The sequence below is a fragment of the Anser cygnoides genome, chromosome Z (assembly GCF_040182565.1).
Source record: "Anser cygnoides isolate HZ-2024a breed goose chromosome Z, Taihu_goose_T2T_genome, whole genome shotgun sequence".
In the NCBI taxonomy this organism is placed as follows: Eukaryota; Metazoa; Chordata; class Aves; order Anseriformes; family Anatidae; genus Anser; species Anser cygnoides.
Genome location: NC_089912.1, coordinates 29,167,793 through 29,195,228, shown reverse-complemented (window position 1 = coordinate 29,195,228; position 27,436 = coordinate 29,167,793). Strand labels below are relative to the sequence as shown.

The 27,436-nt window shown below is 39.2% G+C and overlaps 1 protein-coding gene across 2 annotated transcripts in view; it reads left to right on the top strand.

Annotated features, from left to right (window-relative positions):
* The window catches only part of EPB41L4A (erythrocyte membrane protein band 4.1 like 4A), a 137,561-nt gene that overhangs the window by 22,868 nt on the left and 87,257 nt on the right, over positions 1 to 27,436 (top strand). The gene's annotated exons all lie outside the window — the stretch shown is intronic.

The following is a 27,436-nucleotide window of genomic DNA, read 5'->3' as shown; positions in this document are numbered from 1 at the left end:
TCAGATCTGACAGAACAGCCTTTCTGAAAAAGAACCTTGAGAAAGCTAAGCACTTAAAAAAATGGCATTTATCTTCTTTCAGACATAATGCATTAGAATATTCCTTTATACCTGAAATGAAATTATTGTTTTTTAGGCTGCTGTCATGTTGGTTCAATTATTTTACCTTTCATATAATGAAACCCAGAGCCTCAGGATATCTACTGACACAACAATTGCAATTGAATATAAAAGTCATTTTTTCCAACCCTTTCACGTTGTTCCTGCTCATTTGAAAGCATGGTAGCCTTTTTATCCATCAGCATTTGAATGAAGCACTGCTTTCTTGCTATAAACAAAATGCCTTTTCTGAGGATAAATCCTAAAGATTACTTAAGGGATGTGGTGTGTTGAAAATGCAGAATTAAGAGTATTATCACAGCAGGGGAGAGGGGATGAAATGACCTAGTGTATGTACTGTGTAATCAGCCACCTTTTTGGTGTGAAATTATGTAATATTCCTCTGACATAAAACACAATATATGGTGTGTGTTTCCTGTAAAATTTATCTTAACCTTTCTCCGTAAGAGACCTAGAGTTTTCTGTAGGTTCTGATGCTGCTTGATGCAATGAGAAAATATAAGCATCATGAGCTTTGCTGAGGCAGCTGTATGGACCACTGCTTTGTTCGAAGGGAAGTAGAGTTTTCCTAGCCAGTAATGCCTTTACATCGCTTCTGGACAGAAGAAAGAAATTAACTCCTCCACCAAAGAAGTCTTTAGCTTCAGAATTACCCCCTCCCTCCCCTCCTGAAATGTAATCAGTTCTTTCACTTTGATGGTAATGAAATGTCTATGGTAATGTCCATCGGGATCCTTGGTGTTGCTGTTCAGGAGAACCGTGGAGAGTCTGAGTGTCAATAAACCCTTCTGCTCCCTCCAGTAAAGGGGGCACTAGGAGTGATATAGGATGTCCATGCTCATGTTTGTGAAATGGCAGTGAATCCAGAAGAAACAAAATAGTTGAGTTCTGCTTTGGCTAATGACGTGTTAAACAGAGCACTTGGTGTATAGCCATTATTTCTCCCCTTCCCTATATCTTGTACCACTTCTACTCAACTTGTACAATGTACCAGCATCTACACAAATTCACTTGATGCCTGTGTCTTCCCCTGCCATGAGCAAATACAGCTTCAAATAAACATTCAGAAGCTAAGCATAGCTGGGGAAAAAAGGGCATAGTTTGGAGCATGGCACTGAGTAGGAATAGGGCACGTGGTGGGTTCTGCTGTGTAGTGGAGACTGTGGAAAGAGGCTGGAAAAAGGTGGGGCAGGAATGCAGGGGTGTTGGTGGCTGTAAGGGAGGAGTACGTTGTGTGTAAGGGAAATGGTAAGAAATAGGTGAAGGGGTGTGTGGTAAAAGTCATCCATCTTAGTATGTGTGGAGCATGATATCCACTGGTGGAGTGGTGAGAATTTAAGGTTTCAAATTAAGAATCACCACATCACTTGTTAAGTTGCTCCACATATTTTTTTATCTTCACTATTAATTTTTTGTTGTTGTAGTTCTTTAATGTAATTCACATAGATATCTTTTGCTTCTTTGACCTTGGTCTGTCTTTTGTGGTTAAATAGTGATCTGTCAGACGTATTCTTTGTGTTGACACTGGGAGGTGCTGATCAAGTCACCAAGATCACCCCCTTTAATCGCTTTTCAAGAGTGAATATTTCAAGTTTGTTTTGTCCCTTCCCAAATGACAAGGTATCTAAAGTTTCACTGTTTTTTGAAGGATGGATGCAAGAATGAGATACGTTTCTTCAGTAATACGAAAGTGTTGCCATCTTCCTACCTGGATACTTTTCTGTTCATATGTTGGTTTTATGCCTTTATGAATGAATACATCACTATGATCTTGTATTCAGTTGATTATTCATGGTGATGCCCATTCAGAGCTGCAGCCTTTCAGGACACAAAACTTACTTCATAAAATTCACATCTTTTTCTTGTTATAGATTATCTGCCTTTTTCAGGTGTTGTGTTGTGTGCTTTCTGTACAGCCTACCTTACTAAGACACTTGAGTTGTTTTTGCAAATAACTGTCACACGTTATTATTGTCTCTTCACTAGTTTTTGTGAAGTCTACACATTTTACTGGGGTGTTTTTGTATTTTCCAATAAGTCAGGTAACTGTTGCAAAACTCTGCCTGAAACTGTCTCGCTGGAAGACAGTGCTCTGCTTAAAACTACAGTTTGGGATTTAACAGTCATCCTATTTTTATTACATTCAATTACCGCTATTGTTTGTTATAGTGTTACTTTTTAACATTGACTAGGGTAGATTCATTTCATATGACTGCTAAACCTCTCCAGTACAGTGCTCCAGTTAAAACAGGCTCCTAATTTTCAGCGTGTGTGGGGAAAACAGATATCTATCATAATGTTCATTGATTTTATACAAAGGAAAGTGCTGGTTTTTTTTTATTATTATTTCCCTCAGAGTGTGGTTAATTATTTTGGGGAGGGAAATGTACGTATGAAGTTTCTGGTGCTAGAGCTGAAATGTTATGAAACCTCAACACAGCCTTTCTTCCCACATCCTGTGGAATCACATCATTATTGAACTATATCATTACACTCCCAAAGGCATATTGTATTATCTATTTGCAAAATTGTGTTTGGGTTCTGTAGCAAGGTGCTGGGAGCTGCAGTGATGGGCTCTGAGAAGAGACGAGGGGCTGCTCTGTGTCAGATGGCTCCTCTGGCCTCACCACAGTGCACAGCCAAGCCCAGCAGCCACGGGTGGGTCCCTTGGGGAAATGGATTTAAGAAAGGGCAGAAAATGCTGTCTGGCAGTTGTGAGACAGAGCAGTGAGGAAGAAAAAAAAAAAGTGAGAGAAACTGCAGCCCTCAAGGTGAGTGCAGCAGGAGGGCAGGAGGTGCTCCAGGCACGCAGCAGCAGTTCCCTTGCGGCCTGTGGAGAGGCCCCTGGTGGAGCAGGCTGTCCCCCATGCAGCGCCCGCAGGCTCAGTTCGGGAAGGACGGCATCCCGTGGGAGTGACCCCACGTGGAGCAGGGGCAGAGAGGGACCGTGAGGGAGCGGCAGAGATGAAGCATCAGGGACTGACCGCAGCCCCCATTCCCCTGTGCTGCTTGGGGGGAAGAGATAGGAATCACAGATGAAAGGCTGAAGATGGGCCTGGGAAGAAGGGTTGGGGCGTGGAGGGAAGAGGTTTTAGATTTATTTTTGTTTCTTGGCATCATACTCTATCTTTAATTGGCGATAAATCAGTCTTCACCAAGTTGAGTCTTTTTTGTCAGTGATGGTAGTTGGTGAGTGATCTCCCTGTTCTTGTCCTGACCCACAAGCTTTTCATCCTATTTCTTCCCCATCTTATTGAGGAAGATGAGAGAGTGTCTGGGTGGGCATCTGGCAGTCGGCCAAGGTCAACCCCCTGCAACAAAAAGGATTTTTCACTAAAAATCTTAGCTTTCTTGTTGCCCTGAATTAGAAAAATAAAATATTATTGTGAAGTGATAACAGTGTTCATTATTGTGATAATAGCATTCATGTTCATAAATAAGAACCAGATAAATGGAAATATAAAAATAGTATTACGTTGTAGAAGTGCTTGGCAATAGGAATGGCGGACTACTGCTTTACCTCCGAAGCTGAGTTGTAGCGTTTTATTTTGTTCTCCCACTGTATGTAGTTCAAAAATACTTTGAAGTGTTTCAAAAATGAACTAATTATAAGAGCAGTTTATGCTTGTTTTAGTTATTTATCTATTGTTGTTGTTTGTTTTTTTGCTTCTATTGAATTTTCAAATAGACCTTATTCTAGCTGCAGAAGAAATAGCTTTTTGAGACTGTCTCGATCGTTTAAATTTTTAGGGTTTTGTATGGCTTTATAGACTGAGTTTAAAACAACTACTCTTTTATGTTTTTGACTGTCAGATTATAATACTATTCTTAATGAAAATTAAAAAAAGAAAAGGAGAAAAAAATCAAAGTGACAACATCTATTATTCATTGAAAATCTTTATAACTTTACTGCAAACTCCAGTCAGTGTATTTTGGAACAGAGTATGATAAATTAATGCAGATAGTGAATTATTGATAGTTTATTTTTGAATGTGACTAACACAAAGAGTTTTAGAGCTCTTAAGAGTGTAGGGTCATGAATTAACATGTGGAAAAGATTCAGCACCTTGTAAAGATGTGTTCTACTTGCATCTTAAGTGTTGACTTATCTTCTCTACTAAGGGGATCTTGCCTATTGTGTTTTTGCTTTCTTCTCTAATTCCATGTTGCTCATGGGCTTTTATGATGTTATTTACTATATTTAAATTAACATATATAGATACATCATAGATCATAGGGTATTTCCTTTGTTTTACTAGTCTGCCCATAGAGATTTTTTTCCCCCAGTTATTTAATTCAGCTGTGTACCTATTGTTGCATGCTGTTGAATCTTCTTCCTATTTCACTGGCATTTTTCAATGAGTTTAGAAGTAAAGCTGAGATATTTTCTGCTACCTAAGTGTTTTCAAGAATGTATAGTGAAAAAACTAATTTTATTATTATGGTAGCAAGCATGCAGATATCTCCAGGCATTTCCCTGAACATTGTCATACAGGCACTTTGAAATGCAGTAGTTTCATGTTCCACAGAACAATATGTTTTCGTTTAATATCTTTTAAAAACAGTACTGTATGTGTCGTATCTCAAAGTGGAGGTTGTATTTTCAAATGAACTCCAGAGATTAGCTGAATAAGATCTAATATTATGAGTTTGGCTCCATACTCAGTCAAGATTTTATTTCTGCTTGAAGCATTTTTGTGCTGTTGTTCAGACAAATTAGGAATGAGATTTAGTTGGAGTTTACATAGTGTTTATCCTTTTGTCAAAGAAGCTGATCATTTCTAATTGACATACAAGTTAGCTGGGAACCTGATTCTTTTTCTCTTGAAAAAATAAAACGGTCTAGGATTTGTTCTCCCAGCCTTCTGGGTGGATGATGCAAGCACTGGCTTAAACCAAACTTGTAAATTTTGCATGCTAATGATGAGAATTGCTGCTTCCTTGCTTGTAATAAACTCCTCTGCTGGGATGCTGGCATCCCTGCGTGTTACCAGCTCCACAGCTTCCCACACCAGAGGCAACTGGCAGGCCTTAGTGCCTCATCATGGCCTCCTCATGCATGCAACGGGTTTTCTGCGTACTCCTCAGCCTTGAGATGGCTCTGTGGCCTGCCAGTGTCCTATGATCTGGGTGGAAGACATGGAGGATTCATCACGCAGAGAGGTGTCTGTCTCACAGACCTTGTGGGCTGGATTTCTAGGACTTTGGGAGGTCTGAACAGGGCAACAGCATCAGAATTGTTTAGCATGTCATCATATGGATGAATGAGCCAGCGATGATAATAGTCCCTGTTAATACCACTCTTCTGTATTCTTAAACTGGGTCATTTGAAACATTTGGAAACAAGTTCCCATGTTTAAAATGTGTTCTTTTTGTGGAACCTGTCTGTGGAAAAGGGTATCATTTCATCTAACACACAACCTTCTCATCCATAGCATAATTTGTCAATTGAGACCTGCTTCAGTTATCTGGTTTTATAGAGGAATTGGACCAAAGCCTAATGCAACAGCTTTAAATCAAGATTTGCTGGCATATCTGTGTGGGGTCCCAATTATCTCAATATTCCTTTCCAGAACAGTGCCTGGGGCTGCACTACCACAGATTTGGGCTGAAATTCTGACTTAATTTATTTTCCTCCTAACAACTTTATAAAGATAAGAGAATGAAGGACTAGCAAGATAAATATATTTTTTTTTGTGCTTTATTAACATAAATGTTTTGAATGCTAATTGATTGCACCTATTTAAACCAGTGTACAGGCATAACTGAAGACATCGGTTAGCTAGCTGCCTATATTGCAGAGGTTATAAAAGCAATAGTATTTCACTCTGGGAAATAATCTTTATATGTTGGTTTTGAAGCTATATAAGCTTGGAATAATTGTTTTCTTACATTTTTCTGCATGAAGTGTTAAGTGAAGAAGTATTAGAAATGTTCCTAGAAAGGTATTTAAGTGTAAAGCTTAAAGGGCAACACTGCCTTGAAATAAATTTTCCTTTTAAATGTTCACCTTACACAGTTGTGGTGCTACCTAGCACATTATTCACTGTACCAAGACATTAAAACTTCCTTATTTTTTACAGCTCAGAAACATGTCCTGTGTTTTGGAACAATCTTTTTATTTATTTATTTAGTTATTTTCTTTTATTTTTTTCTTCAAAATTTGGTCTTGAAAGATAGAAAACAGTTAATTTACTTATTTGTATTATTTGGGGGATGACAAGTGTGAGGAAGCTATATTGTCTACCTTAGTTTTGCAGTCAGATAGCTATTATTTCTCTTCGTAGAAAAAAGAAAATTTCAGATGAAGATACTTGTAATTTGGTAGTCAATTTAGGATTTTTCAAATACTGTCTTTCTCATTTCCATGTATAAGTGAGTTATGAAGACGAATCATAACTTTAAGAAAACCTGATGGATCCACAGATCTGTCTGTGAAATGTGTAATCCATAAGGCTATAGCAAGAAGTCTGCCTTTTAACAAAAGTTACATGTAAGAGAGATGTGTTTCATTGTCCACAATATGTTTCCAAAACATAGCAAATCTGGATCTGTAACATAGGTGTCAGAAATTACACCTACTGATCAATGCTAACTTCTGACATATGTTCTGCATATAATGACATAGATCTTTTTTCATTTTGTGCCAGTTCCTGAGCAATAATTACTGGAGAATGAAAGACTAATTTCCAGTTTCTGTTAGGACTGGTTTACTTTCCTCAGCAAGTTAGTAAGTGTAAGCAAATTCACTGTGGCATTGCCTTTTCCAAAAGAAAATCAGTGTTGTTCTGTTACAATGGGGATGATAATAGTTAGGCCCATTTAACCTGTCCAAACAGTTTTCTCGTTTAAACAGTAATAGTTCATGGTAGTATGTATAGATAAATTGGTTGAATAAAAACGTGAAACACAAAAGCAAATGAAAGAATTGTAAAGCCAGTCATCTATGTTATAATTAATGCCAAGCTATCAGATTGTATTGTGCTTAAAAAGTCTTCTATGCTGGTCATTGTGATGCTTGTGACATTGTTTCGAGGTGGACCTGTTGACAGCATGGTAATTTATTGAAAGTAGGCTGCTTGAACTAAGAGACTTCTGTTAATAATTGTTTAAAGGAAGTCATGACAAGTATTGCTGGCCCAGACCTATCTAACTATTCCCTTTAGAAACTCCCAAGAGGTGACACTTCTGGAAATTGTGCTAAAGGTAAACAGAAGTTAATGTTGTGATCGACTTTATATATAAACCTGTCTTGTGTATTTGCTTTTGAAGTTACACAGGCTTCTTAGTTAACAGTAGAATATTTCCCTACAGTGAAGATGTAACTTAATGTGATTTGATTAACCTTTTTGAACTCCTGCTTTCCTTTTATATAAAAAAAAAAATCTATAAATATAACTAATATAAAAGTGAATATAAAGTATTTTTGTGGGTGTCATCTTTATGAGCATGTGCACTATGTATTAATCATGCTATCACTAATAAAAATTATTTTTTTTCAGTTTATGTATTTGTACCTTCAAATTATGTTTTCAAAGTTAAAATAAATAGCATTTGGATAATTAATATTTTATTGTCTTGGAATAAGTATACTGTTTAAAAACTTTAAAAATAAAAAAAATATAAATAATGCCTGTTGGCTCTTGACTGCCTATCTACAGAGGCTCTGTTAGGAGCTGGGAATTTTGCAGACCACTTTCCAATGTCTTTTTTCCCCCATTTTTTTCCCAGTGTTTATAGTGATATCAGCTACAAACATTTCTTTAATGTTTTCTGTACGTGGGATAGTCTCTTACCATGTCAGTCAAAGCGAAGAACAGGGGCATCCTTACCTAAGCTACTAGTGCTGTGAAGTAAAAATCACCTCTACTTTCACCCAAATGCATGTGATACACAGCATTCCTCTCTTTACCGTGTGTAATGCATGGCTGTTACGTGATATGATAGGGTCATCTAAGTTGGAAGGAACCTCTGGAGGCTGTGCAGCCCCCCTGCCCTCCTGGTTAGACCTGATTGCTGAGGACCTTTCCCAGCTGAGCTTTGACTGTCTCTGACCACAGGGGCACCATAAACTGTGGGCAACCTTTTCCTGCACTTACACACTCTCCATTAGGGAAGTTCACCTGCTCTGTCTTGTGATCATTTCCTCTTCTTACTGTGCATCCTTGGTGAGAGTTTGGCTGTGTTTTCATACTGCATCTGCATCCTCCCTTATCTTCTCTGCAATGCAGGCAAACAAGTTTTCTTAGCCTCTTGTATGTTACATGCGGCAGCCCCTTAACCGTGTTTGTGGACACTCTGTGGAGCTTCACCCCAGTTTATCACCATGTCTTTGTACATCCCTTTGTGTGAATGTACTGTTCTTTTTGTCTCTAACCTACCAGCGATCTTTGTTTAATTTATGACTGTAAAACTGCAGACATTCCTTGCCTTTACATTAATACTAGTGTAGAGTGATAGAAATTCCAGGTCGACTGGAAAGCTCAGAGGGCATATTGTGTTCTCTTCAGGGTGGTAATCTGTGTGACTAGTGCGCCGAGGCACTTTATAGAGCCCTGCAAATCAGCAGAATATCAAAAAGGCGGTGGGTCACTCCTTTGCTGAAGCTTCGTCAGACCACCTTGTAAACCATTCACTCAGGGTGTTCGTGACAAGTGCTAGCTGATCTGAATTTAACAAATACATCTTCATCCTTTGTGTCCCCATTCATTGCTGCTTAGTGCTTTTTCAGCTGTATCAGAAATGTATTGTTTTCATCTGTAAGATCATGTCCTTGCAATTTTCTCCTGTTGCATTGCACCTCATTTCTGTTGATCCTGTCCTCCAGATAGTTTTCTTCCTGAAAGGTGTGTCTTTTGTACCTTTTAATTTTATACTGGTACTTGTTTTAATTGCAGAAATGCAAATACTGCTAAGTGATGTATATTCCACCTTTAGGAAGAATGAGGAACCTGTTTTGATAATGTTCCCTTAAAAGGAAAAATTTTCCGTTATTTTTTGTTCAGCCAGATTCTTGGCTGTTTCACAGTTCCTCTACTAAATAATACTTTATCCAGTTTAATCAATAACTTCATACATAATGGCAAACCAGATATTTTACTGAAGCTCAGACTGGTGAGATGTTGCTTCTTCTGTTCTGGAAAAGCACATCTGTCAGCAAAGAAAGATTTTGGCTTACTGTGTCAGAACAGCCTACAACCAGTGGAAATGTGTCATGTTGCTTTCTCTTTACCTGTGCTTCTTTAATCATCTTCTTGAAAATTTATTCTAAGTTTTGTATGGTAGTGAGGCCAGACTCATAACCCGGTTTTACAGAAGAGGAAGCTTAATCAAAGAGATGACTGCGGCAGTCAGTACAGAGTAGGAAACAGACATGAATTTTCTCATGCCTGCCCATATGTAATATGCAAAAAAGTTATCTTTTATCGCTGACTAGATTATGGTGATAATAAGTTATCTAGCCTTTTATATGTAATTTCTGATCTTAATGAACCTGGAAGGCTCCCAGGATGGTGGAGGTGTGAATATGCCAGACTGACTGCACCCAATGCCAGGTGTTTCAGCTCTAGTTTATGAAGGTAGGCAAAAGTAGGTATTAAAGTGTTTGCAAAATGAGTTGGAGAGAAATATCCGTCCTCTTCATGCTTCTAGTGGTAATCTACTCTGCTTGTTATTTTTAATGAGGCAAACTGTTTCTCAAGTAAATTACCAGAAGCAGCCAAATAGCCTTTTCCATACAATAGAAATCCTAGATTTGCCAGTCTGAGTTCCTTGGGTCTCAAATTACTGTTTAATTTGTTAAACATTGTCTGTTTAAATGATTCTGTGAAATACATTGTTTTAAATTAAATTGTTTGTGCAGTGCATGCTGCAGTATAACACCATTAGTTGTCTGCTGTCAGAACAGTTACGTCAGTTGTCAAAAGGTGAAATATTTTTGAAGCTTAGTTGTGCCACTTGGCTTTGATGGTGGAGTCATGTACCTTTTCTCTTTCATTATAGATTTGAGAGCAAACATTTTGTAGAAGAACATGATGGGGCTTACATTATTCTGCTGTTGAATTTACTAAACAAAGTTTTTTTTTTTTTTTTAACAGCTGTGCATTTAAACTATGAAAACTTTTCCATTAGATTTTTTGCATGGAACGCTATAGCCAACTGATTTGTAAGTTTTGAATATTGAGTGTTTTCAGGCAGTGTAAATTGCCCTGGGGCCCTCACTGAAGCTGTTCTAATCTCCATCAGTTGAAGAGACCGCAAAGTTTTGACTCTAAGGACTTGTTGCACTAATAAAATTAAACAGATGGGGATTTTTTCCTTTTCCATCGTTCAGTTAATCTATGACAATGTTCTTTAGGGATTCAACATGAAATTAGGTTTCAGGACCAGGAGTGTGTGTGTGTATATATATATATATTTTTTTTTTCTTTTAATCTGAATTAGGCAGTTAGAATGTAAGTTTAACTGGTTTAGATCTAAAGCATACAATTCTTTAGTATAATTTGGGTAAATAACCTAATCTATCTTCTTGGATATTGGTATTGTGTGATTATATCTTGTCCAGGAAGAAAAGGCTGAATTCTCCCATGATGTAGCTTAGCAATTTTGACTTAAGTGAAATTATGCCCCCTCCATTCCAAAACAAACACACAAACAGAAAAAAAGTCTATTGAATAAGCATTTTGGTGAGTATCAGAGTATGATATTGTTTCTTTTCTTACAGGAATGAATGACTGTGACGTTGAGGTTTTGAGGAAAAAAAAATCCAAAGAAAGCTTTGCTGTCAGATCATGAGGAGCTTTAATAATTACAGTAAAAATCGATGTGGACAAAAGGAAGTCAATACAGATGTGTAAGCATCTCAGGGTCTTTGAATATTAACATGCTCTTTCCTCCTTACCTTTAACATTAGGCATGTTCTAGTATCGGTTAAGAGTACTAGGACATTTCTAATTGTCCTTTTTTTTTTTTAAAAAACAAACAAACAAACAAACAAAAAAAAACCAACAAGATTTAATCCTGTAATGATAGCCCAAAGCAGAGTGATACAGAGGGCATATTTTGGAGAGTTACCTCAGGTGTACAGTGATGAGAAACCACCCCTTTCATCCCCAGACAGCATTGTTGATGAGATCATTCGGCTTAAGAGACCTGTTACTGTTGCCCTACCTAACCAAAAGTTCAACTGTTGTTTTGTCTTATTGCAGCTCTCAAGTGGATAACAATTGGGTTCTTTCCATTTAGCAAGATGGTCAAGTCAAACGTTATTTCTGTTTTGTGGCAAAAATGAAAAGTTGTCAAAAACAGCAAGTCTGAATTGAGCAAAATCTGTGTCTTGGCTTCTGAGCAGAACAGTCTGGATTGACCATTCTTAATATAGCTGTGCAAGTGTCTTCTTCATTGCTTTGCTCACAAATCGTGAGGCCTGGTAACTCTCATCTCTGGAAAGATTCTGCATCTCCTCTAGTGCAACGAGGAGGGAAAGACATAGTCTCATGTGCTGGAACTCAGGACCGTCTTTCTTCAGTTAGGATAAATCAGTAGAGGCTAAAATTTTACTGAATCCTGGGATAAGAGAAAAAACTATCTGAGCTTGTGCAACCTACATAGAGGACTAAAAGAACAGCAAGCTCTGGAAGTTAGGGGTTTACCTGTTTGGTTTATCTTGCAGTAGCACAGAAAGGACAGAGCAGAGGTGATACTTGCTCTTAAGTCACTTGCTTTCTGTTGTCTGCATTTGATTATCAGACTGTGCTGTTTCTGTGCCAAACTGTGACATCCCCAAATCCATCGGTTTCCTTTTTAAAGGAAATGTCAGCAGATTAGTTCAGGCTTTGAGGATGTCTTCAAAGTGCAATGTCAGTACTGCATCTCTTCACAGTTTCCCAACAACCAGGCAATAGCTGAGCATATAAAAGCCTTCAGACAACTACAGAGTGTATTTATGTGTACAGTTACAGTGTAAAACAGTGAAAACTTAATTCTAGGAGAAGCTGGGCTTTCTACTCAGACCAGGGCAAGGCAAAACTTCAGAGTCTAACTTGGTTATTCTCCGTATTCTGTTAGTTGACCAGGACAATCTTTGATCATCCTTCAATCAGTGAATTTTTTTCCCCTCGCATCTCTTATCACAGATGTTTTGGGAATTGAAAATACAGGGAAGATACAGGGATGGTGTTGGCAACTTATCCATTAAAGAGAGCAGTCTTTTGTGAGGGGTTGTGTGGTGGCAAGCCCAGGCCTGGCCTTGGAAGTGTCAAAGCCTTGGACACTTGGAGGTAATGAACTCTTCCTTAACAACAGATGAGTGAGATGCACATTGCTAGCTTAGCATTGTACTCCTCGTGGACCCAGGCTAGATATAAGTCTCAGATATATATCATAGAATCATAGAATCATAGAATATCCTGAGTTGGAAGGGACCCTTAAGGATCATCAAGTCCAACTCTTGACACCGCACAGGTCTACCCAAAAGTTCAGACCATGTGACTAAGTGCACAGTCCAGTCTCTTCTTAAATTCAGACAGGCTCGGTGCAGTGACCACTTCCCTGAGGAGCCTGTTCCAGTGTGCAACCACCCTCTCTGTGAAGAACCCCCTCCTGATGTCAAGCCTAAATTTCCCCTGCCTCAGCTTAACCCCGTTCCCGCGGGTCCTGTCACTGGTGTTAATGGAGAAAAGGTCTCCTGCCTCTCGACACCCCCTTACGAGGAAGTTGTAGACTGTGATGAGGTCTCCCCTCAGCCTCCTCTTCTCCAGGCTGAACAGGCCCAGTGACCTCAGCCGTTCCTCGTACGTCTTCCCCTCCAGGCCTTTCACCATCTTCGTAGCCCTCCTCTGTACACTCTCCAACAGTTTCATGTCCTTTTTATACTGTGGTGCCCAGAACTGCACACAGTACTCGAGGTGAGGCCGCACCAGCGCAGAGTAGAGCGGGACAATCACCTCCCTTGACCTACTAGCGATGCCGTGCTTGATGCACCCCAGGACACAGTTGGCCCTCCTGGCCGCCAGGGCACACTGCTGGCTCATATTCAACTTGCTGTCTACCACGACCCTCAGATCCCTCTCTTCTAGGCTGCTCTCCAGCGTCTCATCGCCCAGTCTGTACGTGCAGCCAGGGTTTCCCCGTCCCAGGTGCAGGACCCGGCACTTGCTCTTATTGAACTTCATGCGGTTGGTGATCGCCCAGCTCTCCAACCTATCCAGATCCCTCTGCAAGGCCTTTCCACCCTCATTCGAGTCCACAACTCCTCCAAGTTTGGTGTCATCAGCAAACTTGCTCAAAATACCTTCTATTCTTACATCCAGATCGTTTATAAAAATATTGAAAAGTACCGGCCCTAAAATGGAGCCTTGAGGGACCCCACTGGTGACCGCCCGCCAGCCTGACGCAGCCCCATTTACCATAACCCTTTGGGCCCTGCCCGTTAGCCAATTGCTCACCCATCGTATGATGTTTTTATTTAGCTGTATGGTGGACATTTTGTCCAGTAGGATCCTATGGGAAACCGTGTCAAAAGCCTTGCTGAAGTCCAAAAAAATCACATCAGCTGGTTTCCCTTGGTCCATCATACGGGTGATCTTATCATAAAAGGAAATCAGGTTAGTTAGGCAGGACCTACCCTTCACAAACCCATGCTGGCTGGGACCAATGACTGCTTTGTCCCCCAGGTGCGCCTCAGTAAGTTCGAGAACCATCTTCTCCATGATTTTACCAGGCACTGACGTGAGACTGACAGGCCTGTAATTGCTAGGGTCTTCTTTCTGACCCTTCTTGTAAATCGGCACAACATTTGCCAGCTTCCAGCATATCTCACAGCGTAGCTATCTCGAGAAGTTGTCCAACTTCATGGTAAAATCTTACATTTTGCGTAACTGGATATTTCAAGTGCCTTGGAAGCCTGTGCTGTGACTGGGTAACTGGTCATCGTCTGGTGTAACTAGCACGGTTTGGGGTCTTGTTCACTTCAGTACTGATAAGACACTTTCAGCCTAAACTTCCCAGCAGATTTCTGGCAGAGAAATTAGCAGGCTGTAGTAGGTCACAACACAATGAATTTATTTAGAACAGAATAGAATAGTTCAGTTGGAAGGAACATGCAAATGTTGCCTAGTCCAACTACCTGACCACTTCAGGGCTAGCCAGAAATTAAAGCATATTATTGAGGGTGTTACCCAAGCGTCTCCTGAGCATTGTTGGGCATGTCAGTTTAACTGGGAGATCTGTGCTATCTCGGTTTATTTTCAGTGAAACCAGGTGGCATTGTGCTCTCAGGAGCAGCTTGGAGGAGTAGGAAATGAGCAGGCTGCAGTTCATCATTTCTTCAGCACAGGGAAGAAAGGGGATGTGTGACACCTTCACCTCCTGGTTGAGCAATACCTAGATTTGTTAACACTGGCGTGTTGATTAACATTGTCTTTGAGGATATTTGTTTTGTGGGTATTTTACACTTTAAGAAACTGTAGTTGTTCACAGGACAAATAAATGAAGGCCTTGGTCGTTTTCTGTGGCTGAGGTATATCATGGTGGCTTGCGAGCAGACTTTGGCAGAAATGGTTCTAGGATGAATCCTTACTGTGGTGTAGATGGATATTAGACTGTTTTGGATTTGTATGGTGCAAATTTGAGAGAAAACCACCTGTGAGATGGTTTTTCATGTAGAACTGCACCTTTCATTGGGAAGGTAGTCTGCTTGAAATCTTGCTCTCTGTCCTCCTTCGGTTAGCTACATGTGATGAAGTTTCAGACTTCCCCCTGTCTGTAATGTGTCGGTATTCTGGGGTCTATTTAAGTGACAAAACAGACATTTCAACTTTTAAACAAATCCCTAAAATTATTTTTGAATAACTGTATGTATGATAACTATGTACATTGAGAGTTATATATTTTAAGGTCCTGATTTTTCATGTTGTCTCATGACAGTCCTGATGTGATTATCATCACCAGTGAGGTTTTGTGAGTAAGAGTATATATCATCAGAAAAAAATAAAATCTTTATTGTACAAGGAAGGGTACTTAGTGACACCCATATTCCAGAGCAAGATGTCACTGACTTTGTAATTACACCTTGAGTACTGGGGAATGTATAGCCCATTGCCAAAAAGGTGGATAGTGGGCATGGTTTATATCCACATGATGTAGCACGCCTGAAAAACTTACAAAAATTATGTTTATTAGTTAATTAAAGTGCAGGAGGGGGAGAGGGGAGACTTGGGGGCTGTTACTTTATTCAGTCTAGCTGAATATGCTGCTGATTGTACTGTAAGCAAACTATTATTTTATCACTGACCAGTGAGATTAAAACTGAAGACTGTGGGCCTTCCATCTTCAAACATTTTTTTTTTTTTGCCTTTGTATTTCAGTGTGAGTAGGATCAAGTCAAAATCACACAATAAGCTATATTTAATATAATCAGAAGTAATGCTGCCAAAAGTCTTGTATTTAACATATAGCACAGATGAATGAATAATCATGTTGGCTTCAAAAAAGAGATAGAACCTAGTACATTTCAAGCAAACTAAAAATGAAAGCAGTAATTTTCTATTTGAAATTTAGCAGTCTAGTCCACAGAGTGTGTTGTGATTTGCCTACAGTGAAAGTGCACTGGGTGTTTCCTGTACTTTAAAGTAACTTACTTAGAAGCATAATTGTTTGAGGTTTGTCTACGGCTCTGTGGCAAGGTACAACTGCTGCAGAACTGGAGATATGCTGATGGAGACTCCTGACAGCACACTAGCGGCTTACCTGCAAGCTTGTGAATTAAACAGAAAAGTTTTTACTAGCAGTCATCAGTTTCATAAAGTATTTTGCTTTAATTAATTTTCAGTTATTATGCTGTTAGATTATTGGAAGGAAATTTGGAGTTGTTGCTTGGGTCCAAAGTGATTGTGCTCTGTTGTCTCCCCTGTGAGCAATTGTTGACTTTAAACAGATTTTTAGTTCAACGCCTTGACTGTTTTCATCATAAATGTTATAATGTAAGTGATAGAAATCTTATTTCCAACATTAATCTAAAGTTTTCTGCCCCAGAATTCAGTGATATAATTCATATTGATTTAAGCAGGATCAGGTTTTCACTCCAATTCTCAAAATTCCCCACAAGTGAAAAAGCTCATTCGGTTATTTTTGCATCGCTAGTAGATTCTGAACAGATATTTTTGTCCTCAGGTTTTAACTGGCATATTTTTTCTAATGCAAAATATGTCTGTGATTTAATGAATGTCTGTATTCAAAAAGATGGTTTTTGTGATTTAATTCATGTCTCTATTCAAAAAGCTGTTTTTTTTTTGTTTCATTTTCTTTCTTGCATGAGATGTATGAGCAGACCTATGAAGTACCACAAACAGCCACCCCCATTAGCAAAGGACAGCATGCCTGAGGCATTTTATTAATTAACCTCTCGAGTCTGATAATGAAAGTGCTGAAAGGATACATTTTTCATTAGTCACAAAATTTAGACTGTGGGCATTTAAAGGGTTAACTGCTCCCGTCTCTTTGAACACTTCTGCTTATGAATACACTAGAACACTTTTGCTAATGAATGTTTTCTAGATTTATACTAAATGTAAAGATAGAAAAGTTTGGGTTTGCAAAATTCGGTGTGCTATATTCTTGTTTTCTGTATAGATCCTGGTGCTGTGCTTATTGCTATCGTGTCTATCTGCTGAGAGTGAAGAAATCAATCTGATATTGCACATGGGTATAATCACTTTATCTTCTCCTTCAGGGGGATGTATAGCAGAAGTGTGGGTTAGGTGTGATTTTTGTCTTTTTTTTTTCTTCAATATGTGTAATGTTTATGTTAGAACAAGTAGGCACCTACCATGTACTTCTAAGATGTTCAGTTTCTTTGTCGGTTCCAAATCAAAGAACAAAAACCTTCTGCAGGATTAGATTTCACAGTAAAATGTATAGCAGTTCTTTGTTTGTATCCTCATCTTAAAAACAGCTTTCCCAAACAGCTTCGGTACATTAAACATAAGTTTACTAAAAATAGGGAGATTTTGGCAATTTTATTTTTTATTGATGAGTTTACAGCTAAATCTTGTCAGATTGTACATACAATGTTAGAGAAATTTTTCTGGATTATCTCTAAAGATATACAGTGCATATGAAACCTTCTGTATGTACAATCAAAACTGTGTTATATCTGAAATTTTTACAGGTCAATAAGAAATATCAGAAGGCAATCTATAATGTTATATGCTGTAAACTGCCAGCACATATTTAGTATTAATGGTCAAGTAGCTGCTGAATGTTGACTGATTGAAGACCAACCTACAGTTTCTTGTATGCAAACATGCAATATTGTGTTCTTATGCACATGCAATTTTCTGGAAGTATGTAAAGGGCTCTTTGGAGTATACTAACAGTTTTAGGGAGCAGATGAAGACTAAGCATTGAGAAGGTAGTTTCCTTGTCTGGATCACTGGGATTAACATCAAGTTGTCATTTGAAAGGTTTAATTACTAAAAGGGAGAAGGAATAGATGCCACAGGGAGAAGTGAGCTGATTAAAACTTGCTGTAGCTTTCCTTATAATTGCACAGAATATACTGTTATCTAGTTTTTCAGAGGAAAAGTAATGTATGTGAAAGCTGAGCTATCACTAGAGCTTCATGCTCAAGAAATAGTTTAGAACAATACTGACTCTTTTATAAAAAACTTAAGGAAATATCTGTAAATTCGGTCTGAAAAGCTTGTCATATCTTTCTGAATGAAGGTTATTAGGGAGAGGTTTGCTACCACTACTGAAACTGTTAGGTCTGTTTGTAGGTGTGCCAGTCATCAAGTTTTGAACTCTGTTGTGACTTGCATTATTTTACAAAGCTTCATTCAAAATAGATTAGTTATTTCCAAGAGTGGAGCAACTTAAAATTTGTTCGGCTGTCATAGCAAAGGAAGCCCACGCAACTGTTGTTTGAAGATTTTTTGAAGCAAAGTCTTCATGATAATTACTATCAATGTGGTTACCGTGCCATGGATATGTTATTTGCTGTCTCTTTTAAAAATATGCCCATAACGAGCCAGTTTATAACACTAAAATATCTCAGAAGAGATTTACTCCAACTCTACTAGTTAAATTCATTAAGGATGATATTTCTTCTGGTTCCTGTCAGGTCCCAGCGACAACCAGTTCATCTGTATAACTGGTGTTGCTGGTGCTTCAGTCTGGGTGCCAGAGCTGCAAACAAGTTGCCTGTGTCTGGAGCTATCAGATGTTTTTCTGTGCTACCCATCCCACAATACAGCACTGTGTAAAAATTTCCTGGCTTGATTCGTGGGGGGACAAGGAAGAGACTGGCAGGAGGGAGTGACGAAGTGAGTTGAAGAAGGATCAAAGTGGAAAAGAGAAAAAATTGATGGTAACAGTTGATGTACTACACACATGTGAGAGCCTGAATGAGTAGTTTGTAGGTTGCTTTAATTATCTTTGTTAATTTATTTTAGTGTGCAGGGATATCATTCCTTTTTTTTTTTAAAGAAAAAAAAAAAGCTTGGATTGTGATATATCTGAATACCCAGGGCTGAGATCTGCAGTGATTCAGGAACTGAATGACAGCTGAATGAGATGTCCTTGTTGTGAGGGGGCAGGCAGCAGTAGTCAGAGGGTGAAGAGCAGCGAGGGGCTGTAGCAGGAATGGCCTTTCATTCCTCTTTGCTGCTGCAAGTCTGTTGGAGTTCTTCCTTTCCCATGGAGGGGTTTTGTTTTGTTTTGTTTTCAGTCAAGCTTGTTAAAGTTGAATGCAGCCCAGTACCAGTGAAATGGTAATATGACCTTGTGCAGTATGTGGCACTGGATAGTAAGTCTTTGGGACAACCAGAAATTTGAGAAGGGCAGAAGAGAATGAAAGAGTATAGAGTTCCCCCATTAGCAGCCATTACAGCGTGCTAATGAATAAGTTATTCTTGTCCTGATGCAAACAGTTTTATTTTTTATTTTTTTTAATTTTTGTGGGCAGGGTTTGCTAATAAGCGTATCTAGAAAACTACTCTGTAACACAAATACTTTCAGTGTATCTTCCTTTGTTCTCTTAAGGAATATCTATTAAAAAAAATTATTTTTGGCAAATGCAGTCTTTATTTTTTTCAAACAAATTTCCGGATGGACATTATGAAAAATTTTAATGAGAACTAAGTTTTAGTGGAATCAAATCAGTTTAACAGGAAGCATCACAGCAACTGAGTTACAAAAGCTTTACAAAAGACGGATGTACAATTTATTTTTTATAGCCGATTGGTTGCACTGTTAACAATACAGTACAAAAACACTCAGTTTGCAATTGATGGATGGGAAGAAGTACCTTGACTGTACTGAAAGTGGGCTGCTTCGACCCCACCTTGCCTCTGCGCTGTGCTGCAGCCACTACACCGACTGATCCTGCCTGCAATAAAGGCAGCGGGGCTTCGTGGCTGTTTCCACACAAGGGATGCTGCAGTGGACCGCAAAGAGATACTTGTGCCCTGGACTTGGGGAACACGTGGAAATCCTCTACGTGCAGGGCAGGAGGGCAGCGGCCATCTTCTCAGGGAGTGGTGAGGGGCCTACAGGGCCTTGTCCATCCAGCTTGCACTGTCTCCAACACACAGCCCTCCTGCACATCCAGGTTGAGCTGAGTTTTCTCCACGGAAAGGTCAGCTCTGCGTCATTGTAGGGTGCAGAGGGAAAGATGCAGAAGAACCCAAGATATGTCGTGTGTGCTCTGAAAGACTTGTTTCAAGCAAAGGGCTGCTTTTTTAGTTTATTCCCCCTTCTTCTGTCCATGTCCCCCAGATCAGATCCAGGAAGAAAAGGAGCCTCTGTCCTTTCAGAAAATAAATTCTCTCTTTGTCCCTCCCATTAGCTTTGCAGCTAAGAAGGATTCCATTGTTTTCCTGGTAATTTTTCCTCTTGAGTTTCTTGTAATGTCTCTTGACTGAATGATCATGAGATTTTTCTGTGACTGAATGAAATGATTAAAAAAACAAACAAGTCTGAGAATTTTTTCAAAAATGTTTGAAATGAGCTTTATGGAGGGCTTTGAGATGTGAATCTACTTGAAGACAAAATTTTAAACCTCCGAGTAATTAATTCCTATCCCTAACTTTTGAACATGGGAAGGGGAAAAAAGGCTAAAGAAAAACTTTAGAATTTATTTGGTAATTGTTATCCTTCTGTTCCTGGTCTCATGACCAGTGCTTTGAAAAGACTTAGACAAAGAGGGGATGCTAGAAGGAAATATGCAAAAATCAACATGGGATGGGTAACACAGGTAACAGTAAAGGGGTAGCAGAAATGGGTATTCCAAGAAACAGAAAACGAGGCTGTTCACATTTATGAGGCATTGCAAGAATACACGGTCAAGAGGTTAACAGTGTGACCAGGGCTGAGCGCAAGTGATGACAAGGATACCAAGTTTGGACTTTGCTTGTGACAAGAAAGACTGAGGCTTACTCTTTAGTCAGAGTCTTGTGGTGCTCCGTCCAAACAAGCTTTTGCACGTATGCTCAGCTCTGACAGTACAGCTATTCATTCTGAATGAAAGAATTGCCAAAGTAGAGGATTAACAAGATGTATACTGATCTTTTTTTCCCTCCAATTCTTCTTGTTCCTAAGAAAAGAAAGAAACAAAAAAAAAAAAAGACTATTTTACCAACAATTTGAGCCAGCAACTGATCTTGGCCTGGATGTGCAGGAGGGCTGTGTGCTGGAGGCAGTGCAAACTGGAAGGACGAAGCTCAGGAGTCCCCGCACCGTGCTCTGAGAAGATGGCCACTGCCCTCCTGCCCTGCACTTGGAGGGTTTCATGTGTTCCCTGAGCCTGGGGCACCAGCATCTCTGCATCTCCCCTGAGGAGCCTTGGGCAGTCCCCAGGGGTGTGTCTTCTGTGTGTGCTATTTACAGTAAATCCCTGAGAAGTGTCTGGTCATGAATTTGTGTGTGCTTCTCTTCTGCCTCACCTGGTGCTTGTGGACTGCTTCTGTAGCATCTCTCACTGGGACATGCAGGGTCCCTGCCTGTCGAGAAGACACACCAGGCCATGCAGCTCTCTTCTTGTGACTTAAAACAGATTTTGTGAAGGGTAGAGAAGTAATAGTAGCCAACATCTGAACCATTCAAGTGAGTGGTTGTATGCTGTATTTTTGGGACTTCATTATTATTATAATGAATTTTTCGGTGATGTAGGAAATATGCAAAGTGTAGGGGGATGATGGAAATGGTCATTTGTATTCAGCTCTTCAGAAGAGCTCTTTTCTATGTGAAGTGGAAGTGCATTATTGTAGGTAGCTTAACTTATTTGTCGTTTGGTAAAAATGTAAATGTTAACAAACTGGATAATTTTATTATTAGTGGACAGATTAGTGGACAGATCTTAAAATGAAATAGATAAAGCCTAGATCCCTCCACACAATGTGTTGCTGCCATTTTTCAAAATATCATTCATGACTGATGAGAGATCAATTTTAAAGCATTATTAAGTATTAATTATATTTCCAGAACTTAGTTGTCTTTCCATTATTACTCTTGCTTGCTCTATCTTTCCTTTGTTGTCTTCACTGGACTCTGATTTCTGCCTGGAGCACTTCTCATTATAGTGAATGTGAGTGTACAAATTACACAGTTATACAAAGTAAATACAGTTGCTTATGTTTATATGGTGATGTGGCTCAGTGTTTTGTCTGCATATTTGGTAGCTGACTACACTAAATTGCAAATGCTACTGTGCTATAGACTAAGCTGGGATTACACTACCCAATTTTGGATAATTTTGGTGGTATTTAGTAATATTGTTGCTGTCTGGGGCAGCTCTGAGCTTTATTTGAAGAGCTACTCAAATTTCAGTTTTCCATCCACTTTGTATAGCAAGAGATTTGCTTTCAGACATATAACTAATCAAAAGAAACAAACTTGCAAGGCCTGTGGATGCTTCGCTGAGAACAATTTCTTAATGTTTATGATAAAAATAGTAAGAAGCATATGCTTACTTTTAACTACTCAGTGGAATCCTTATCTACCCCCCAAAAAGAAGCCTAGTGATCTGAAGTTATTTTGGTAAATATTTGTTTAAACTTTTTTTCTTGTATGTTCTCTTTTTCATTTTCTTTTCTTTCTTTTTTTTTTTTAGTCTGAATCAAGTAGATCAGTTTACATTTATCTGTGACTAATCATGCAAGTGCACTTGAGCAGTATTTAAAAAGGGAAAGATTTAATCAGCTTGAGATCCTACTCCTTGAAATCCTCCCCCGATAAAGGAATTGCCAAAAAAGTGGATTTTGAAAGGTATTTGTAATTTTGAGACAGGTAAACCAGTTGCTGAAACAGTTAAATAAGATGTAACTTTGGATGTTTTTCTAGAATAGCACATCCTAACCAGAACTAATTTGATGACCGTAAGTAAAACCAACAAATCTACAGGCATCTTAACATGCAGCACATTAGAAATCAGTGCCATAGACAGCATTCCAGCAGACTGAGCAGGCGCTGTGTCGAGTTTCTAGGAACACAGGTGGAGAGGTCTGTCCGTGTATCTGTGAACTTGTGGGGTGTTCTCGGGGGGAAAAAAAAAAGCTGAAAAAAAGTTGGCATGTCTGCTGTCAGTGAAAGACGAGAAGAGAGAGAAATGGATTTGTACAATTCAGATGGCACGTTTGTATGCTGTGTCCTTAGGGCAGACGGTGGTACTACATTTGTATGTGTTAAATCCTCAGCTTCTGAAAGTGTTTACTTATATTACATGATTTTGTTGAGGAATGCTTGCACATATACAATAACACTAATTTAGATTCTTCTCTGTTTGGACATGCATTCCACAAATTAAGGTCAAGCTGTTTCATCTAGGTGAATATTTGTAAATATTAAAGCTTGCTAATTTAAAGATCTCTGCTTGAACTTGCATTGTGCAAATTGAGGCCCAGCAGATTGACTGCCCTGGGCAGAATGGTTACTTGTTCTGTGCTGGTGAAGACCACCAAGAACTTGGATTTTAGAGCCCTGTGACTTGCTGCTTTTATCTGTGTGTATATGTGTGAAGGTGATGGTCTTTTCAGAACTTTAGGTAAGGGGAGAAAATGTCTGGATGAAGAAGAACAGTGAGAAAATGCTGCTTGGAGACGCTTGTTCCTGTTATATGTCTACCAGGAATGGGATGGACTGCTGGCTCTACTCACCCAAGTTGTGTGACTATGTGCTGCTTTTATACAAAACTTTCATCTCTCCTTAGGAACCTTTACCTAGAGCAAAATGCTGCAATTTGGTTTCTGAAAATGGTGTGTAAGCTTGGAGTGCGTCTGCCTGAGCATGTAGGTGCCGGCTGGTGCGCACGAGGTTCCTCTGACACATGCATCGGGCTGGGCTCGCTCCCTGCCTCTCCCTGCTCCGTCCATGGGAACCATCTCTAGCGCGTGTGAGCACACCATGTCCTGCATGGGCAGTGCCTACTGCCTAGCACGCAGCAGCAGATCACACGCACTTCTCGCCCAAAGGGCCTGTCAGCAGCGTGACCCATGCTGTCCCTGTGCTGGGAAGTCTGGGGATGGCTCACGAGTGTTCCTGAATCTTAAAGCACAATCGGGTGTCGTGCTTTGTAGCTGCCCCCGTGGTTTTCTGTACTCTAATAAACTTCGCTCTTCCACATTAGAAACCTTCTACTCTTCTATATTCTTACCTCATGCCAGTATAGAAGCAGAATAATTAATTCAGCATCAGCTGTGACTTTCCAACACACTTAATGGTTGCAAGGGGGAAGGATGGCATATCAAAAGACAGCAGCTGTGTAAAATGGAAATTTTAAGGCTTCTTGTAAGCAGGAGCTCAAGAACTCATCGGCATCTTCCTTAGCATTTATGCAGTAAGAATTAGAGTCCCTTGAATGAATTACTTTCAGGAGAAGGGTTTCATAATGGGTGCTTGAACCAATAGACACAATATTACAAGGCTTTTTTTTTTTTTTTTTTTAAGTAAATAGTGGCTTTAGTGCCTATATTGCTTTCTTCCTGGGAGAGTGACTGACTAGCATCCTACTGAGGCAGACGTTGCTGCACATTTTACTTTGTCTTTAAATTCAGTTAGCATTGATTGTTGATCAGATTTGGCTTGTACTGCTGTGTAGAATACAAAGGAGAGAATTACAAATGATCAGACGAGGAAAACCTCACTGGAGTTTAAAAAAATAAAAAAAGCAGTGTGGAAGAGAAGAATTCTGTGTGACTACATAGACATAATGTGAATATGTTAAAGCATCATACTATATCATTTTTAAAAGAGATATTTCTTTTTGATTAAAATAATACAACCAAATCAGTTCTCTCCTGATTGTTCTGTCTGTCATTTTCCTTAGCCAGTAGAAACCTGCCTTTCTGGTTTATGAAGCCACGTTACTAGCATGTAGAGCAAGATGTTATGACTCATTTGAAAAATTCTTTGTTCTCTCTTGAAAGGATTGTCAATGATATTTTCAAATATACTTGGGTTTGCCTCCTACGAATGCAAGCCTCTAGCAAGTCTGAGCTTAATGCAAGGCAGATCATATAATTTATGCGATGTCATATGTTGCAAATGTAATCCTACTGACATCTTCAGTAGTTGTACTCTGCAGTTTTGCTGATTGATGCTGTATTTTTGTCAGGGAAAATAAGACAGCTTTTCTGAGTTTGCAAAACTTTTTTCAAATGCAGTAAAAATGTTTTTCAGGCCTGAGAAGAAGCCTCTTAGGGATTCATCAGCAAAATTCCTCTCCTGATTCCGCTTGGAGAGCCAAATTACCTGCATGAAACCCTGAAATCAGTTGGCTTAAACTGGGAACTTTAAATGAAGATGAAGCTGGAGTGGTTTCAGCGAGGGTCAGTGTTGGACCTGAAAGGTGCTCCTCAGTGCTGGGAGGTTAAGCAAGTGGGTTTAGGGTGATAGGGGGCTACAGGGTGCCATCCTCTTGGCAATTATCTTGTGCAGCTCTGCCTTGTGTACATGAGGCAGGGTGTGAAGGGCATTGCTAAGGAGGGCTATGGAGGTGATGGCAGACCGCGTGTTTTGTCTGAGGATAGCCAACAGTGTGAGCATCTTCCTGACGCAGGGGTGGGGAACTGCCAGCCATTGTAAGTTGGATGGTTTTGCTCAGCATTTCACCACAGCTGGATCACATGTTTCTGCAGGAGCTGCAGCAATGGAAACACTAACTGAGCTGTGTCAAGAGAATGAATTAACAGGCATTTATGTTCATTCTCAGCTTAGAAATTTAAGTAAAAAGCAGTTAAAAAGTGTTTTATGCATTTATCTCTGAAAAGAAAGAAGGAAGTCTTTAATTTCAGCCAAATCAGGTGTGGAACCTCAGTGTTTTTAAGGGATAACAAACTGGTTTTATCCTCCATGCAAGGAAAGCTGTCCCAAAGATTTGCAAAGAGCCCATTGCAAACTTATTCTGACTGAAAAAGAAAACTGTCAAGAAGGCTAGCTGAATCCTAAATTGGTGAAGAATTATGTAGGTTCAACTCTTTTAAGACTTAAGCTTTTATGTTATTTTCATATCTTTGATTGCTCCCAAAATTGTGCATCATTTTTGTAGGATGCCTGCATGGAAAACCAACTGCTTTGTCTTTGCCACCAGATTACTGTTGTTTAGTTCTGCTGATAAAACTAGTTGATGAAACAAATGATGTCACTGGTCAGATGAGAAGAGGGCGGCTCACTGGAAGAAAACAAATTAAAGCATCAAGATCACTGCGTCTCAGCATCCCATCAGTAGGCAGCTCCCAGTTTCCTCCTGTGGGTCACAGGGCAGACAGCTCTGTTTATGCCTTCTTCAGTGGTTTGCTAACCAAAATATGGTTAACTGTTTCAAAAACCTGTGCCTCTGAGTAACTGATGGTGGAGCTCTTTCTGTCTGTAGTATCATTCCAATATTTAGTACCCATTTTGAGGTGTCACCATAATTTATCCCTTAATGCCTTAATGGAATAATTTACAATGAAGTGCAGGTTGTGTGGTGTCAGGGCTGCTTGGTGGTTTTGTGCTTTTACTATGTCTGTTTCCTAGGACTTCTGTCCTGCACTGGGTTCCCAAAATGTTGTTGTAACTGTTTAATGGTAATTAAGTGTTATTTCTAATGAAGTTAATTGTCTTTATATGAAATAGGAAAGATGAGATAAATATGTGTTTTTTTTTCGGTTGGACATTGCTTTTGCTTCTTTGAATAGCAGCTGATTTAAAGAGAAAACAAAGTAAAACAATTACGGCTTCAGTCTTGAAACACCACTGTCTAATAATTAAGCTTTTTTTTTTGAAGTGTGTTTAGTTTTGCTTTTTTTTTTTTGTTTCTGTGTTGGCTATAGTGCTCCTGATAGTCACAAGATAACAAGACTGACTTACGCCTTACACTGCTCTTACAGCCCAAGTTCAGGTTGTTGAGGAATCTTATGATAAAACCACCATATTGCTGTGCTTTATCCAAAATGCTAAAATGAGATTTAGTGAATTTCTGATTACCTTTACAATACATTTCCCTAAACTGTTTTCTGTTTTGTGGCTGATAATTAAATCTCATGGTACATGCTGAGACAATATCTAATTCTAGTTGCTTAGTGTAAATAACCTGCACTATTGCTTAGACTGTTCCATGGCAAGAATCATTCAAGAATATATCCTAGTTTAAGCAAATATTTATTAAATTTGGTGAACAGTATGAATAAGCAACTCCTACCCTACCGCAGATGTTTACATTGCCATTGCTTTCTTAGAGTGTGATTGTCCATCTGAAATTATACTGACCTTGCCTGTGTGACCAGGTTCAAATGGTGACCAAATGAACCAGCTGAAGAAGAATGGGTGCATCTTCCTTGCTATCATGTGATTGATATTTCAGTAGCAAGCCTAAATTAAATGTTTTTTTTTTTTTATTAGCACTATTTGTCATTTTGATTTTTAAATTATTTTTCTTAGGCTAAAAAGTGAAACAATACAAACATTATCACAGCCTCCACTTTCTGCTTCATCTCTCTCGTGCATGTTTAGCACAATCTAGAGGATTGAAGGGGATGTAAATGGGTTTATGAAATCCACTTTAAACTGGTCATTGGTATTGCACCTTTGAAGTGTGTATGTGCTATTCACTGTTACGTGACTATGCATGCCAAGTGTAGGACAGCCGGTATGCATTGGTATTTCAGGGCCTGTGAGTGTATGTACGAATGTATATGTGAAGTCTTTAGCCAAAACCTAACTGTGAGCTATTTCCGTATTTTCATGTCGAATTTAGGCTTCAACTGATTTTGAGGAGGGATCATTCTGTGTAATTATTCTCTGTCTTCCTAGCCTATTTGTTGTTGACTGCAAGACAAAACAA